At 48.4% G+C, this 15,290-nt stretch overlaps 1 protein-coding gene across 1 annotated transcript in view; it reads left to right on the top strand.

The window, feature by feature from the left end:
* PDPK1 (3-phosphoinositide dependent protein kinase 1) overlaps positions 1-15,290 on the top strand; it is a 72,600-nt gene that overhangs the window by 360 nt on the left and 56,950 nt on the right. The window lies entirely within an intron of this gene.

Raw genomic sequence — 15,290 nt, 5'->3', positions numbered from 1 at the left:
GGCGCGCGGAGGGCGGGGGAGGCCGGGGAGGTGTCACCGGCCCGTCGCGGTGGAAGTGCTTGGAAAGTTTGTTTTCGGCGCGGCGCGGCCTGAGTCAGGCCTCCGGGGTTACCTTTCGTTCTGTGTGCAGAGGAACCGCCCCGGGCCTTCATCTGGGACGGGGTCCCTGTGCCTCCGCTCGCAGCGAAAGCGGGACGTGCGAGTTCTTGCTCGAAGCACCTGATGCTCGGGTCCCTCCGAATTCTCGGTTGGGGTGGAGTCTGATACACTCGGATGTGCTCCTTTCCCGGCCCGGTGGGGCGGCGTTTCGGTGCTTTTCATGCCTTGGGGCTCCGCTCCGGCACCGGCATTGGTGTGATGGGAAGCCTCCTCGAGGCCGGGCTTGAAACCACCACCGCGGGCAAGTGAGCCTGACCGGGCGGAGGGATTTTAAGGGGAAGGAAAGAGATAAAGCACTTGTTGGGTTAAATGTTTTGTTGCAAGTATCGTTAGTGTTTCTGTGTTTTCTCTCTGTTGCTGAAAGTATCCCTAGTGTTTTTATGTTTGCCCTCGGTTAAGTTCGGGAGTCTTGGGAAGTTGGTTTAAGGATTTATACCTTGTATGCGAACGTGAAGAATGGAAGAATGTCGAGACAGCTTGCAAAGTCTGGTTCAAAAACCAAATCCCTTAAATGAGGGAAGACCCAAGAAATTTACATTACTCCTTATTTTCCACGGTAGCGGCTGTTAATTTTTCCGAGGGGTCATGGGCCCTTTTGAGAGTCTGACGCAAGATCTGAGTCCCCCCCTGAGAAAACCGCACGGTTTTACTGAATTTTGTAGTTATTTCAGGAGGCTCTTGATCCTTCTGGAGCTGGTCCGTGGACTTGAGGTTGAGAACTCTGGTTTGTAGAGACGGGTGATACTCTGAAGTCTGAGAGGAGGAGGACCTGTTCAGTTGAGAAAAATGGTGAAAGACCAAGGGATGTCTTTGACTCTTGCGACATGTGTGGCTGTACCGCGGGGTGCCTGGGCTAACGCGCAAAAACAGGAGATAGGCTGCTTGGCGGACCTCAGTGGCGGCTGGGGCTGACAGTGATCATGGAAGTTTGTAAGAGGAACTTTCACACAGTGATGCTGTTGCAGTACAAGGTGTGCGCTCTGATGGCGTACAGGGGAAGAGGAAAAGAGCATATCGTGTCATAGTCTTGGTAGTTCCATGTGATGGACACTTGACGTCTGGAGTTTCTTTGCAGAAGGCAGCTTTTTAGTACAAAAAGATTGGAATCCAGTGAGAAGAAATGAATTACAGAATAAAGGATGGACCTCCCCATCAGGAAGTGAGAGGAACTAGGCTTTTGTGTTTTCATCAGCTCCATTTGTCCACATGTATGTGAGAATATGCTGTATTTCCCATCAGTAATGGCAAAGATGCCCCCAGTAGTGGATTTTTCATCTGGGACAGATAGATTTGCACTGTTCAAGTGAGTTTGCACCTGGATTTTTAAGGTGGCACTTTAGGAGAGGCCCCGTCCCAATTACTTCCCACTTCTTTACGTATGTACAGCCCGCGGGGGAGCAGTATGAGTTGGGAAGTCTGGAAATGGCCCAGCCCAGTTTGGTACTACGGTGAGCCAGAGGCCGTCAGAACCATTTATTGAGCACTTACTTCAAGGCAGGCACTTTGCAAGATAGCTCACACCATGTTGCTTGACTTCTGTCAAAAGTGTTGTGAGATAGGTGTCGCTCTCATTTTACAGGTGCAGAAACTTCAGTTTCCACAGTGCAGAGAGGTTAAGTACCCGCCTAATACATAGAGTGCAGTTTGAACCCACATCTGAGCGATGGCAGAGGCCTGGGTGCCACCCTGCCCCTCCTGGGAGGGGCGCCCTGAGGGAGGGGTGCAGCCCTCTGTCTGGGGAAGTCCTCAGTGCCACTGCCCAGGACGTCTTCCTGGGGGTTGTGCGTGTCCTCAGACTGCCGTGTGGGAGGCAGGAGGGACATCTTCTCGTGGAAGGCCAGCACACTTAGCTATTTCTTTGGGCAGATGGCTGAACTCTGTGACCCCTGGAGCCTGTTTCAGCCTCACACTGTCAGAAAGCAGCTGTTTGGAAAGAGGCTCTGGTCCCTCGTTATTTGAGGGCTGATATTCTGAATGGGTGAGGTTTGGAATCCTTGCTTCTTAAAAAATTGTGCAACGATTTTGTTAAAGGTAAAACTGTTGATTAGGGAGAGTGGTTCCTTGCACACTCTAGGGTGGCTTTTGCAAGGGTGGCTGCATCTGTGTGGGAAGCCAGTGGGGAAGGCAGAGAACATGGAAAGAAGTGGGTTCTGATTTTCACACACCCTTTTGGGGAGCTTCTCATGTGGCTTCGTGCAGTGTGATGTATTTGTGACGCCCCTACAGCACTTACTGAGCGGAGTCCAGAGGTGGCAAGGTGAGGTCCCTATGTTCTACTCTTCTGACATGCGTTTTATAAGAAGGATCACAGCAGCAGCTTGTGGCGATATGGGACCTGAAAAGAGGCCTTGGGCAGCTCTTCAAAGCAGGACTTGGCCTCTAGGCTGCCCTTTTTTTTTTTTTTTTAGATATGTAAGATATATTTATATAATGATAAGTGTAATGAAGAACATACTACAGGATAATGGGTTACAATGACGGGGGTGGGGGGTGGGGTGGACTGGCGGTGGCACTTGAGACTTGAGTCAGTATACACAGTCTAGGCTACCTTTAGCACAGGTTTGGGGAGGAGGAAAAGGCAGCTCCTGGGTGGGTCCCCCTCTTCAATCTGTGCCCTTGTCTGCTGAGCCACCTAACGCAGGGTTTGGGTGCACGTAGGGCAAGTGTGTAATGAACTGGGAATTGCTGCAGAAATGAGGGGGCGAACAAAGTTGGTCCCTTCTGAGTTGATGGTGTGAGGAGAGCCTCCACTGGCCGGCCACTACACTTTGTCCCCTCCTGAGGAGTATCTTCTGTGGGAACGGACTTTGATGGAATCCCACGTGATACTTCACTTCTGTGACTATGGAATAAGGAGCCACTGCTGAGGAACACTTGATGCAGAAATGACTCCCTCAGCAGGTGTGAGGGTTGGGGCCAACGTGTGCGTGCTCTGCGCCTGCCCTTGTGATGACAGCTGGCCATAGGGGTGCGGAGCACAGTTGTTTTGAAGGCAGGTTCAAAGAGCAGATCACCGGGGAGGAAGTGCTGGTGTGGAAACTGTAAGTTTTGGACATATGTTGTTAAGGTCTTTTCAGTAGTGCATTATTCCGTAACTGGATTGCATTGTTGTTCACTGTGATACCAAACCCTTTAAAAAAAATAACTTGAATATTGAGAACCAGTCGTGTATCCAGTCTCTAGATGAAACAACAGGCAGAAGGCATTTTCTCAAGAGCAGTGGGGAACATGTTCTGATGATGATGTCTTAGAGGAGAAAGGCCTGTTGGGTTCATGGTGGTTCTTGGGAGGGGCGGTCTAGTTTCTGTGCTCGACGCTGGGTTGCATTTATATAGTTGCATGAAGTCTGCTTCCATCCTCTTGGTCTAGAAAATTTTCCTAATTTAAAATGGAATTTTATTATTTATTATTTTTTATTTGGCCACACCACATGGCATGCGTGATCTTAGTTCCCCGACCAGGGATTGAACCCGCGCCCCCTGCAGTGGAAGTGCAGAGTCCTAACCATTGGACTGCCAGGGAAGTCCCTAAAATGGAACTTTTATCCCAAGAAATTCCAAGTTGTTTTGAATGTGTTAAGAGAGAGTTCATTATAAAGCGTTTACATTTGTGGGCTTCAAATCCCTTATCAGAGCAACTGATTCAGGTTTCTGTTTAAATAGTTGGATTACACATAGGCTCACAGAAGCGAGAACTGACAGCACTGCAAACTCTGTGTGTGAAAAAGAGGGACAAATCTGACCTTAGCAGCTCATGACTGGGTGCATGGCCCACAGAAGAACAAACAAGTGTGGTTTCCATCTGTAGTGTAGTTGAGGGGCCTGATGAAGGTGGGCACATAGTTCCTGGTGGCCTGGTGACCTCCTCTATCCTACAGACAGGATTGTGTGCCCTCTGTACCAGCCACTTGCAGCCTTTGAAATATTTAAAGATGTGGTTTGAAGGTATGTCTGAAGGTCCCTGTCTTCCGCCTGTTTGTGGAGCTGGTGGCAGGTCTGCCCACACTGGAGAGGGCTGATGAGAGGCTGTGTGTGTGTCTCTCTCGGCAGTATATCAGTCAGAATTCATCCGGGTAAAAGCTTATTTAACAATGAATTCATTGTTAAAGTCTCATTCTTCAACCTGTTTTTCTTTTTTGGAATTAATTTTACTGCAGCAGGAGTTGTATCTCAAAGTGACAGCCTAATATTGGATGCTGTCAAAGAAGGTTGATAAGATTCGCTGGGAGCCGCATTGAAGTTCTCCTTAGTGCTTTGACCTGCAGTGGAAACCTGTGGGAAAAGGGGCTTGGAGTTAACTTTTCTATCTTCCCTCCCTGTTTCTGGAAGATTTGGGAAGACAGGGGCTGCCGTGGACCTGGGAACTCTGACCCGTCCAGGGGGAGAAGGTTTACCTTGCAGACCTTGCTCTTGCACCGGGTCTGAAGTGCAGTCGGTTCTTGTGCTCGACGGTGGCGTGGCTGTGGACACCCTCCTGCAGTGAAGGAAGTAGTTATGTCTGGAGGGGGATGGCCACACTGTGTGCTCATCACACGCTCTCGCCTGTGGGGCTGAAAACATTGACACGCTTTCTTCCTAGTTTTCCCTTTCTTGGTGAGGAAGTGAGTTGCTGGTGGGGGTCCCAAATTCCAATGCTCCTGTGACTTCCCCTGCTTTTCTTGGCTTGTCACTTAGCTACTCCTCCGCGAGCGTCCCTCAGTTGCCCGTGCCATGTGGCCTCTCTTCCCGTCCTATAAAGCCCAGGACAGTGTCCAGGATGTTCTCGGCTGCCAGGTTCTCCTCTTTAGGCCCTTCCTCTTTGCCTGAAGAAATTCCCCTCAGTGGGCCTCCCTGGTGGCGCAAGTGGTTGAGAGTCCGCCTGCCGATGCAGGGGATACGGGTTCGTGCCCCGGTCTGGGAGGATCCCATATGCCGCGGAGCGGCTGGGCCCTTGAGCCATGGCCGCTGAGCCTACGCGTCCGGAGCCTGTGCGTCCGGAGCCTGTGCTCCACAATGGGGGAGGCCACAACAGTGAGAGGCCCGCATACCGCAAAAAAAAAAAAAAAAAAAAGAAATTCCCCTCAGTGGAAACACACCGGCCTCCCCACCCCCTGGCTGTGAAGCCTTTTCTGGCCAATCAGCTTCTTTGTGTCCCCCCTACCGCCCTTTGGTCTGCATCAGCTTTTGTTATATATTCAATGTTCTGTTTCTCTAAAACGGGTTCTGTACCTTGTTATGTATATATCTCTCTAAACTTGGAGTCTAGATGGTTTCTGTTACTCTTTTTCACGCTTTCTCTTCATGGTTCTCATACCCGGCATATTTGTGACAAGCCTGTCTTACCATTTTTGCTATTTATTAATGAAGACATCTCTGAATCCTGCATGTGTATTCTGACTCCCTGTGTTCAGAGCTGTATGTGTTTGAGGGATGGAGGGTCTCTTCATAAACTGTTTGTTGCTTAATATGGAAGCATTCCAAACTAGGAAGAAGTCAGATGGTTAAAAACATGGTCCCATGTACCATTTCTTCATTGTCTAAGGAAATATAATTCAAAAAGGGGATGGCTCTTTTTTCTCACTATATATTATACCACCTACCCTTTTACCACCTTTCAACCCTTGAAAGGTTGTATTTGAAAGCCATTGGTTCCTTTTTATACTACAGTCCTTCCTGGGAAGTTTTGGTGATCAAATGTCAGGTTAAATCTGGATTAGTAAGTGTTAGTGTCAAGCATACAGTATTCTGGGCTGAGGCTCTCCATGTCGGCAGTGCTGCCCTGCTGTGCCAACAGGCAGGGGTGAGCCCTGCCATGGACCACTGTCCTCATGTGGTCAGACCGTGAGTATCTAACCTGTAGAAGAGCCAGCGTCGGCTTTGTGGACCCTGCAGGTGGGCCCTGAGGATCAGGATGACCCTAGCAGATTCTCTGACCAGAAGCCAAGCTTCTTTCCCCTCATGACGGAAGCAGCCACCCTGCTCTGCGGTCCCTTTGGCACACCTCTCTTTGCTGCTTTGGGTAAGGTCAGAGAGAGCTTTTCCCAGCCCTTGGCTTTGCTCTAATTTCTAAGAGCGTCCTGTCTTAAGAGGAGCACCTGCTCTGTGGGTGTGTGCAGTGCCACAGCTGTGCCCCTGGCTGTGAGGGGCTCCACCTTCCTGAGATGGTTGTGCGGCTGGTGGTCCTGGGGGATCCCAACACTCAGTGTCTGAGCAGCCCACCTTGTCTTGGGTTTTCCTGCCATGCACCTGTGCACGGATGTGGGGTGAACGAGTGTGAGTGAGAGCCACCAACCTAGGAGGAGGGCCGGAGTGGATGGGAACTTCAGACCTAAGTGTGTGCCAGCACTGGCTGTGAGCAGTGCTTTTCCTATGGGAAACGGTGGGAACAGCCCAGTCTTTGGGAAAATTGCCCGAATACTGGCTCTGCTCAGGCATGTTCTTAGCAAAGTCTGATCCGTAGCAGCTAGGCCCTGGGGAAGCAGGTAAGTTAGCAAGCCAGGAAGCTTGATAACTGCTCATTTCCGGGGTCCTGTCATTATTAACTGGCTTCCTTCCTAGAGGGTGAGCCCTTAGCCATTCTGCATTTTTCTCTCAGAGTGGCCTGTGACTTAGCCTGGACTGGAGACTGAGAGAATAAACTGTTTCCTCAGTGCACAGTCTCAGAAGCTCAGCCCATACTGCTCTCTTTTTCCATTGTTAACTCATTTTTTTCTTCCTGCAGTTTGGCATTTTTCTTTCATGGGTTTTTTTCATTGGTCAAAATTATAGTCTGCTGATTGTATGTACATAGTTGTTATTATCAGATATACAGATTTAAAATTGTGCATCTAAATATAGATTTTATTTGCGAACACATTTATTTTCATTCCTAGGAAAACAAAACTCACACAATCTAAGTGCTTTTTTTTTTTTTTTTTTTTTTAATCTTAGAAAACTCTTCTACCCAGAAGCGGTGGCACTGAGCTTTGTGTTTCGGAGGGGGTTGGGTGGTGGGTGGGTGAGGATGGTCAGGTGGTGAGTTAGGAGAAGAGGCATCAACAGAACAGGGCTCCATGCTCATGCCCTGAAGGAATCCTTGGGTGAAAAGGACCTGTTGTGCAGCTTAGTGGGTGGGGGGCAGCCTACGTGCGCACTCTCACCCCTCTGTGACCCCCTTAACCATGGCCCCGCTTCAGGGGCTGAGGGGAAATGGTCAGCAGTGCGGCCAGAAGGGAGGGCAGTGCCCTGCCACGAGGGGGTGGCTGGCCTTTGTAGGGCTGCTGCAGTGAGGAACACAGAAGAACCTGGCCCCAGGGTGCACCGAGCAGGGGGGCTTTCCTGGCAGCGGCAGCCCCGAGGGCAGGGGAGCAGGGAAGTGGCTGACTGTGGAGGAAGTTCAAGGAGGGAGCCCCGTTTTGTGTGCTGGGAAGACCAGGTGGCTGTGCTTGCCTAGTGCTTTCTCGGGGGGACCTGCTGTCCTTTCAAACACGGATGTCTTTTGGACAGTGTATGATGAAGGTGGTGGTATTTGGAATTTTATACTGAATTTATTCAGTGTCAGGTTTTTTTCCCTTCTTTCAAGTGTATTATTTTCCTTCAGTAGCCCTATATTTTTCAGATTAGTATTCAGTATGGACTCTTGAGTCAAGTTGTTTTTTGTTGTTGTTGTTTTCATTTTGTTTTTGGCCGCGCTGCACTGCTTGCCTGAGCAGGGATTGAACCCGTGCCCCCTGCAGTGGAATCACAGAGTCCTAACCACTGGACCACCAGCCCTGAGTCAAGTTTTTAATGACACAGGATGTTTTCAGATCCTTTAAGTTTGCTTGAAGCTATCAAAATAGCCTCGAAACAAACTTATTTTTATTTATTTTATTTATTTATTTATTTTTGCGGTACGCGGTCCTCTCACTGTTGTGGCCTCTCCCCTTGCAGAGCACAGGCTCCGGACGCGCAGGCTCAGCGGCCATGGCGCACGGGCCCAGCCGCTCTGCGGCATGTGGGATCTTCCTGGACCGGGGCACGAACCCGTGTCCCCTGCTTCGGCAGGCGGACTCTCAACCACTGCGCCACCAGGGAAGCCCCGAAACTTATTTTTAAAATAAACTTGAGGGACTTCCCTGGTGGCCCAGTGGGTAAGATTCCACGCTCCCAATGCAGGAGGCCCGGTTTCGATCCCTGCTCAGGGAACTAGATCCTGCATGCCACAACTAAGAGTCCGCATGCTGTGACTTAACATGCCGCAACGAAGATTGCGCATGCCGCAACTACGACCTGGAGCAGCCTAAATAAATAAATAAATATCAAAAAAATAAAATAAACTTGATTTTTGGAATAACTTTAGATACATAGAAAGGTTGCAAACACAACACAGAATTCCCATAATACCCATCATCCCACTTTCCCTAATGTTAACATCTATACAACCCTGCCACATCTGTCAAAACTAAGACTTCAACATTGGTGCCACACTATTGACTGTACTGCAAACCTATTGGGATTTCCTCAGTTTCCCCCCAATGTCCTTTTCTGTTGCAGGGTCCCATCCAGGGTACCACATTGCATTTGGTTGTCGTGTCTCCTTGGTCTCCTCTGCTCTATGACAGTTTCTCAGTCTTTCCTTGTTTGTCATGAACTTGATGCTTTTGAAGAGTACTGGTCAGGTATTTCATAAACTGTCCCTCAGTTTGGGTTTGTCTGATGTCTTTTGTTGATGAAACTGGGGTTATGGACTCAGGAAGAATCCCAAGGAAGTTGGGTGCCCCTAGTGCATATATCAGGAGTGCCTGATGTCCACATGACTTATCACTGGAAAGATGAAACAAGATTAGTTCTGATTGACTGGAATTAGGCCTATGGCCCTGCTCTGCTCTCTGATACTTGCTGTTTGTGTGTCATAGGATGACCACAGTATTTTTATTTGGGGAGGGACCTTCATGCTTACCCAGTTGGATCCTTCTGGTTTCCAGATGAAGACACTTGGGACTTGGAGGGCTTCTGACTTATGTACCAGGTCAGAGCTGGCATGGGGTCCAGGTGCCTGCCTGCTCTGGCCACTTTCTGCAGGCATGGACGCTCCCAGGACACTGTGCAGGGACAGAGATGTCCCCAGGTGCCGAGTGAACCTGAACCCACTGATAGAAATGCTTTCTAATCGGGGAAGGCCCGTGTCCCTCCGGAGTATTTGGAAGCTGCTATTTGTGATCTAATTAGCACTTGCCGTGATCTGCTCAGGTCCTGTGTGCTCAGTCGCTTTGTGCTTTCTTTGCAGGTAGGAGGATAGATCTGTATCACCTGGTCCTTGTGAAAGCAGGTGGTTAGCTTTGGTATGTTCTCTAGCTTTTTTTCTTTCAAGTGAAGCTATGGTGTTGTTTACTGTCTAAAGACCTTGAGTCACGGCCTGACTTGTGGGCTGTTACTTTGAGACTTTTAGATTGAAACAAGCACAGAGTTTGGAGTTTCTTCTAGCCCAGAACTCTGAAGATAGGCATATTCAGGAAAGTCACGAGTTTGGTTTGTTTTCCCACCCATCTATGGATTTGCCCCTCCAACGTTGTTTCCATATGACCACAGCAAAAACAAGACAGTTATGAAGGTAGGAATTGGTGGGAAGAAAGAGCAGGGCACTGATATAAGGGCAAAGCACTATGCTAAAATGACTGAGAGGCCTGAAGGCATTGAAGTCCCTCCCTAGGACTCTAAGAGTCCGGAGGCTGTTTACGTGCTTGGGGTTGGCTAAGAGAAGGTGAAATAGAGACTGGCCTGGCCTGGCCTGCTCTTCTTTCCTTCCTCCTCCTCTCTTTGTTTCTGGTAACTGAACTCTTAAGTTGGTGATTGGTGGAGGTGTGGATGAATGTCATGCTAGACAAAATAGATCTTTCTCTGCACACTGATGATGTTGTGAAGCTCTTCTGTGGGAGTTAGTGGTTAACAGTGGGACAAAGTATCTCTCTGTCTCAGTTGGCCATTATTGTTCCCAATAAGAAACTCGTTATTCAGAATTTGCAGATAAAGGCCCAGGAAAGGAAAGCATCTGTTAAAGGAGCCTTTTCAGGTGTCAGGATAGGCATTCTTAGTTAGAAATAAGCTGGGTCTCTCTCCGTCCAAAGCCATGTAAGTTTACATTGCTGGAAGGGTGTTCCTGCCAGATGCTGTTGATATATATGGCCAGTGGCATTCTGGGGGCTGGTTTGTTTTTCTCCTATTTCAAAGAGAGAGGAGCTTCAGAGGATTAAAAAACAAAAGTCTGACCACATTAATCTGGCTTTTTTTTTTTTAACAGGATAATCTGTTAGGGTGATTACAACAGTTATCCATATCACTGTGGTTGTATGTTTATGTGTGGGAAACACCAATGAGGGTAAACAAAATCTAGGGCATTTTAGGGAAGTTCCAACAGGTCCGTTTGCTGCTCTCAAGGATCGTGCACCTTGCTGGGGGAGGGGCACAAGCTGTGTTCCGGCAAGGACAAGTTACAGTGCAGTCCCCACTGAGGTTGAAGGACACAGGAGGAGGAGAGGGCATGGCTAGTGGGTCAGTGTCAGCAAGGGGGACGTAATGGGGCTGCTGAGGATCCCCAGCACGGAAGAGGGGAAGGTGGGGCTGGAGGGGAGGGTTTGGGAGGGCTGGAACCCTAGAGAACGGTTCTCATTTCATTGGAAGTGCCCATGTACTCTAGATTTTATTTTAGCCCTTGACCTTTCAGTCTTGGATGCTGAGGGAGATTTCCTTTAAGGAGCTGGGGTTGGAAGCTGGAGAGTGGGAAAGAGGAGCCCCAGGGTTCAGCTCCTCTGGGTAGAAGGGGAAACAGCTCAGTACCTGCTGGCCTCACCGCATCTCCTAACTTTCAAGATAAATTGCTTTGGATCAAGTTAGGTATCACTCAGATTCACAAACTAGATTGCAGGGGAAAAACGTTTGCTGAATGAGTTTAATTCCCAAGGAAAGATTCATATTTAAGTGGTATATAATTAATGTGACTTGAGCTTAGAAACTCAGTTTTTCTTAGTTGTCAAGTTTAATATGTTAAATTATTTTAGTAAAACAGAAGGCAAGAGCTTGTTGATATTATTGTTTTCTGACTAATAATAGATTTTACTGAAAAGCTTTTTTACTAAAGCTTTTAATGCATATTCTTTCTAGATTTCATCCAAGTTATTTGGCTGTGAAATATATGGATTGGACTGTCTTTGAAGTGCTGCTGTTTTTCTGATACTGCTCTAGGATGATAGGCTTTAAAAGCAGAAATAGGGGCTTCCCTGGTGGTGCAGTGGTTAAGAATCCGCCTGCCAATGCAGGAGACACGGGTTCGAGCCCTGGTCCGGGAAGATCCCACATGCCGTGGAGCAACTAAGCCCGTGCGCCACAACTACTGAGCCTGTGCTCTAGAGCCCACGAGCCACAGCTACTGAGCCCACGTGCCACAACTACTGAAGCCCTCACGCCTAAAGCCCATGCTCCGCAACAAGAGAAGCCACCACAATGAGAAGCCCACGCACTGCAACCAAGAGTAGTCCCCACTTGCCGCAACTAGAAAAAGCCTGTGCAGCCACGAAGACACAGTGCAGCCAAAAATAAATAAATTAAATAAATAAATTAAAAAAAAAAAAAAAAGCAGAAATAGGATTTCCACACTCGGCCCCCAGTGGTAGTTAATGATTTCTTCCTCACACATAGGATCTGTATCTAAAAGATATTAATTTATTCATCTACTCATTAACAAATACTTTTTATACATTGCACGTCTTTTCTGGATGAATGAACTGATGGACCTGGAAGGAAGTGCAGAAGGTCTCTGGGCCCCGTGTGGTATTACCAGTGTCTATTGAGGACTTAGTGGCCCCTGTGGTCGGTGCGCCATTGATAAGGTCCCTCAGAGGCCCTCACGGCCTGGAGCCCCTGTGGTGCATCTGCTGACCCTCCTAGGTCAAATTTCATCCCTTGCAGCCATCAAGGTTAATAGTTACTGGGAACCAACTGGAAGATCTATCTTTTCTTTACCCAGGGGTCTTTGTCTCTGTATTAAAAAAAAAATCAAATTGGGACCCTGACCATATATCTGAGACAGTTTTGTCTCCTGCTGTTTTTCACTGAGTGTTTTGCATGAGCCACTTCCAGTGACTGTGTGGTACTCCCCTCTGTGGGTCAACCATAAGTAGCCATTGTCCTGTTGTGGACGTTTACACTGGCCGTTTCCAGCTGTTTGGAGTAATTTCTTAATGAATGTTTTCATAATATAAATCTTAGTATGAATTTGACTGTTTCAACTAGATTCAGTGTAGCAGAAATTGGCAGGTTAGGAGGACTTGGGCATAAGATGTGATATGGGAGTGGTTACTGAATGCTTCCCAGGAAGGTCCTGCCAATTTGGGACCCTACTTTCTTGTTCCCTGAGTCACATGGAGTATCAGCATCAGACATACCCTCTACCAGCTGGGGAGGGTTGAGAGTGAGTTTGAATCTGGCTTCACTGTTGGGCTTTTTTTTTTTTTTTTTTTTTTTCCTTTCCCCCCGGTATGCGGGCCTCTCACTGTTGTGGCCTCTCCCGTTGCTGAGCACAGGCTCTGGATGCGCAGGCTCAGTGGCCATGGCTCACAGGCCCAGCTGCTCCGCGGCATGTGGGATCTTCCTGGACTGGGGCCCGAACCCGTGTCCCCTGCATCGGCAGGCGGACTCTCAGCCACTGCGCCACCAGGGAAGCCCCCACCACCCTGTTTTAAATGTAGGATTTTACTAGGCTCTTAGAAGCCCTCTGAGTGGTTCTGCTGATTGTAATCTCCTCCCTTCCAACCCAGAAGTCACCTGCATCCTGATGTTCATGTTAATCAAGTTAATGGCATGTAAAGTATACCTTTATGCAGTTCCAAAGTATCCGAAGGAAGTTAGAAGAGCAAAGAAATCCTGTATTTCAGTGTTTCATAGTATGTTTGTGGTATGCACAAAGTTAATGTTCAAGGTACAGGTTTATTAGCAAAATTCAGACATTGTTTACTGAGTCTTGGCGTCTGTTAAGCCTGAGGACTAGACTTTAGGCGGCTGGCAGCTGTGACCTTGTGTTCTTCCACCTGCCTCTCGCTGGGTGAGAGGCTCCAAGGGGCTGCAGAAGAGAGTGGGAGGACAGATTAAGTGGTCACCGTCAGGGATCACCCACTAGACGCTTCTCCCTCCGCTGGTGCACTTTCTCCACGCTGCTCCATGGAACAATAGAAAGTCTTACTCGGGTCTTCATTTAAATCCAGTCAGCCATCCACCTGGAGCTCCTCTAAGTGTAGTTGCGTGCTGGTTAGGATGAGCTGCATTTTGCTATGTGTCGAGTTGCACAAGAGCATTGGTGACTATTTGTGTCATGTGGGCCAGCTCCTGGTCTGCCTGTGGTTGAAGGCTAATGTGGGCGGAGCATGTGGCGTGGTCTGTGTTACAAGCACCCATGCCCCGCAATCCCCTCCCACCATTTTAGGCAGTAGCCATGCCTGGTCTGCCCTGTGAACACAAGACAGATGTATTTCACAAAGTGACTTTGAGCTCCTGTCTGTCGTGGGCACCCAGCAGCCCTCAAGGGGTGGGTCAGTGTTATACACCTCACTTCACAGAATAGTAAATTACGGCTCAGAGAGAGTGTGGCTTACCCATAGTTACCCATGATTTCAGCTAAGTCACCTTGGGTCCTCGATTTTGCTCCTTCACTCTAGTTCTTCATGGTAGAGGTCTGGGGTTTGGGGAAGGTGGCAGTGGTTGCTGTCCCTGCCTCTGCCAGGTTTTCTGTGCTGGGCCTAGCTTTGTGGACTTTCTTGAGGTGAGAGGAGGTTCTTACCAGAATGTTCTTTGCCAGTGAGCACGACTGACTTGAGAGCAGTGTCCCTTTGAGGATGAGCTGGTTGGATTTTGTGGCAGTCTACCACCCCCCTTTATGCAGGGGCCTAGAGGGAGGTGTTCCTCTGTGCAGTGTGTTGGCTGTACCGGTCGAGGGCCTTTCAGAGCACACTCCGCCCAGGCAGCATTTAAAGGCAGCTTAGCCTTTTGAGTTTGGGATCCTCTCTTGCTGGCTGGAGTCTTAAGCTGCGTGACAGCATCTTGACCATAGAAGGCCCTGATTTTGATCTTGATTCCTCTCCCAGTGTGTTAGGGAGCCCAGCCTTCCTGTATCATTTTGTCTGCCTCACAGTTAGAATTGGGCCTCCTAATTCAGTATATAGTTAATTCAGTTTACTCACAGATATAGTATGTGGAAGGGGGATGGGCTTCATTTTGGTCTTGAAGAGCTTATTTTATGATCTGATGACCCTTGGTTTGGAAAACCTGTGTGTGTGTGTGTGTGTGTTTGTCTTCTGTGTTATTTAATCATAAAACTGCTTATAGGGGCTTCCCTGGTGGCGCAGTGGTTAAGAATCCACCTGCCAATGCAGGGGACATGGGTTCAAGCCCTGGTCTGGGAAGATCCCACATGCCGCAGAGCAACTAAGCCCGTGCTCCACAGCTACTGAGCCTGTGCTCTAGAGCCCATGAGCCACAACTACTGAGGCCCGCATGCCTAGAGCCCATGCTCTGCAACAAGAGGAGCCACCGCAATGAGAAGCCCGCGCACCACACGAAGAGTAGCCCTTGCTCGCCACAACTAGAGAGAAGCCCACATGCAGCAACGAAGACCCAACGCAGTCAAAAATAGAAATAAATCAATAAATAAATTTATTTAAAAAATATATATATATTTGTCACATTTAGCAGTTTTGAATGTTGGATACTGGATATTTTGATGTTCATATTTTCCTAAGCTCTCTAGTGGTTGAGCAATGTATTGCATAGTTAAACTGAACCTTGATATGTTTTTGGTGGATACGAAAATGTAATTCCATCGCAAATTAATTTTCCCTTGAGAGTTTCTACCTCTAAGAGGAGACTGCTGAACTCAACACTCAAGAAGTCAAAGAAGTTGAAAATCCTAAGTTTTTATATACAAATTGATGTGAAACCAGTTGAAGTCTACAGAAAACACCCAGTTTATGGACAGTATTTTTACAAGTTCATTTGGAAGTCAGTTGTTTAAGACTTGGGCTTGTCTTCCTGACAGGTGCTCTTGCGGAAGGGTGTCGTGGTCCTGCTCTGGGGAGGCTGTGAGCACACAGGCGCCCTCCTGCTTACTCAGTCACGCGACACGGTGACAGGTGCAGGACGAGGTGCATG

This window comes from Mesoplodon densirostris, chromosome 16 (assembly GCF_025265405.1).
Source record: "Mesoplodon densirostris isolate mMesDen1 chromosome 16, mMesDen1 primary haplotype, whole genome shotgun sequence".
In the NCBI taxonomy this organism is placed as follows: Eukaryota; Metazoa; Chordata; class Mammalia; order Artiodactyla; family Ziphiidae; genus Mesoplodon; species Mesoplodon densirostris.
This window is presented reverse-complemented; position numbering and strand designations above follow the sequence as displayed.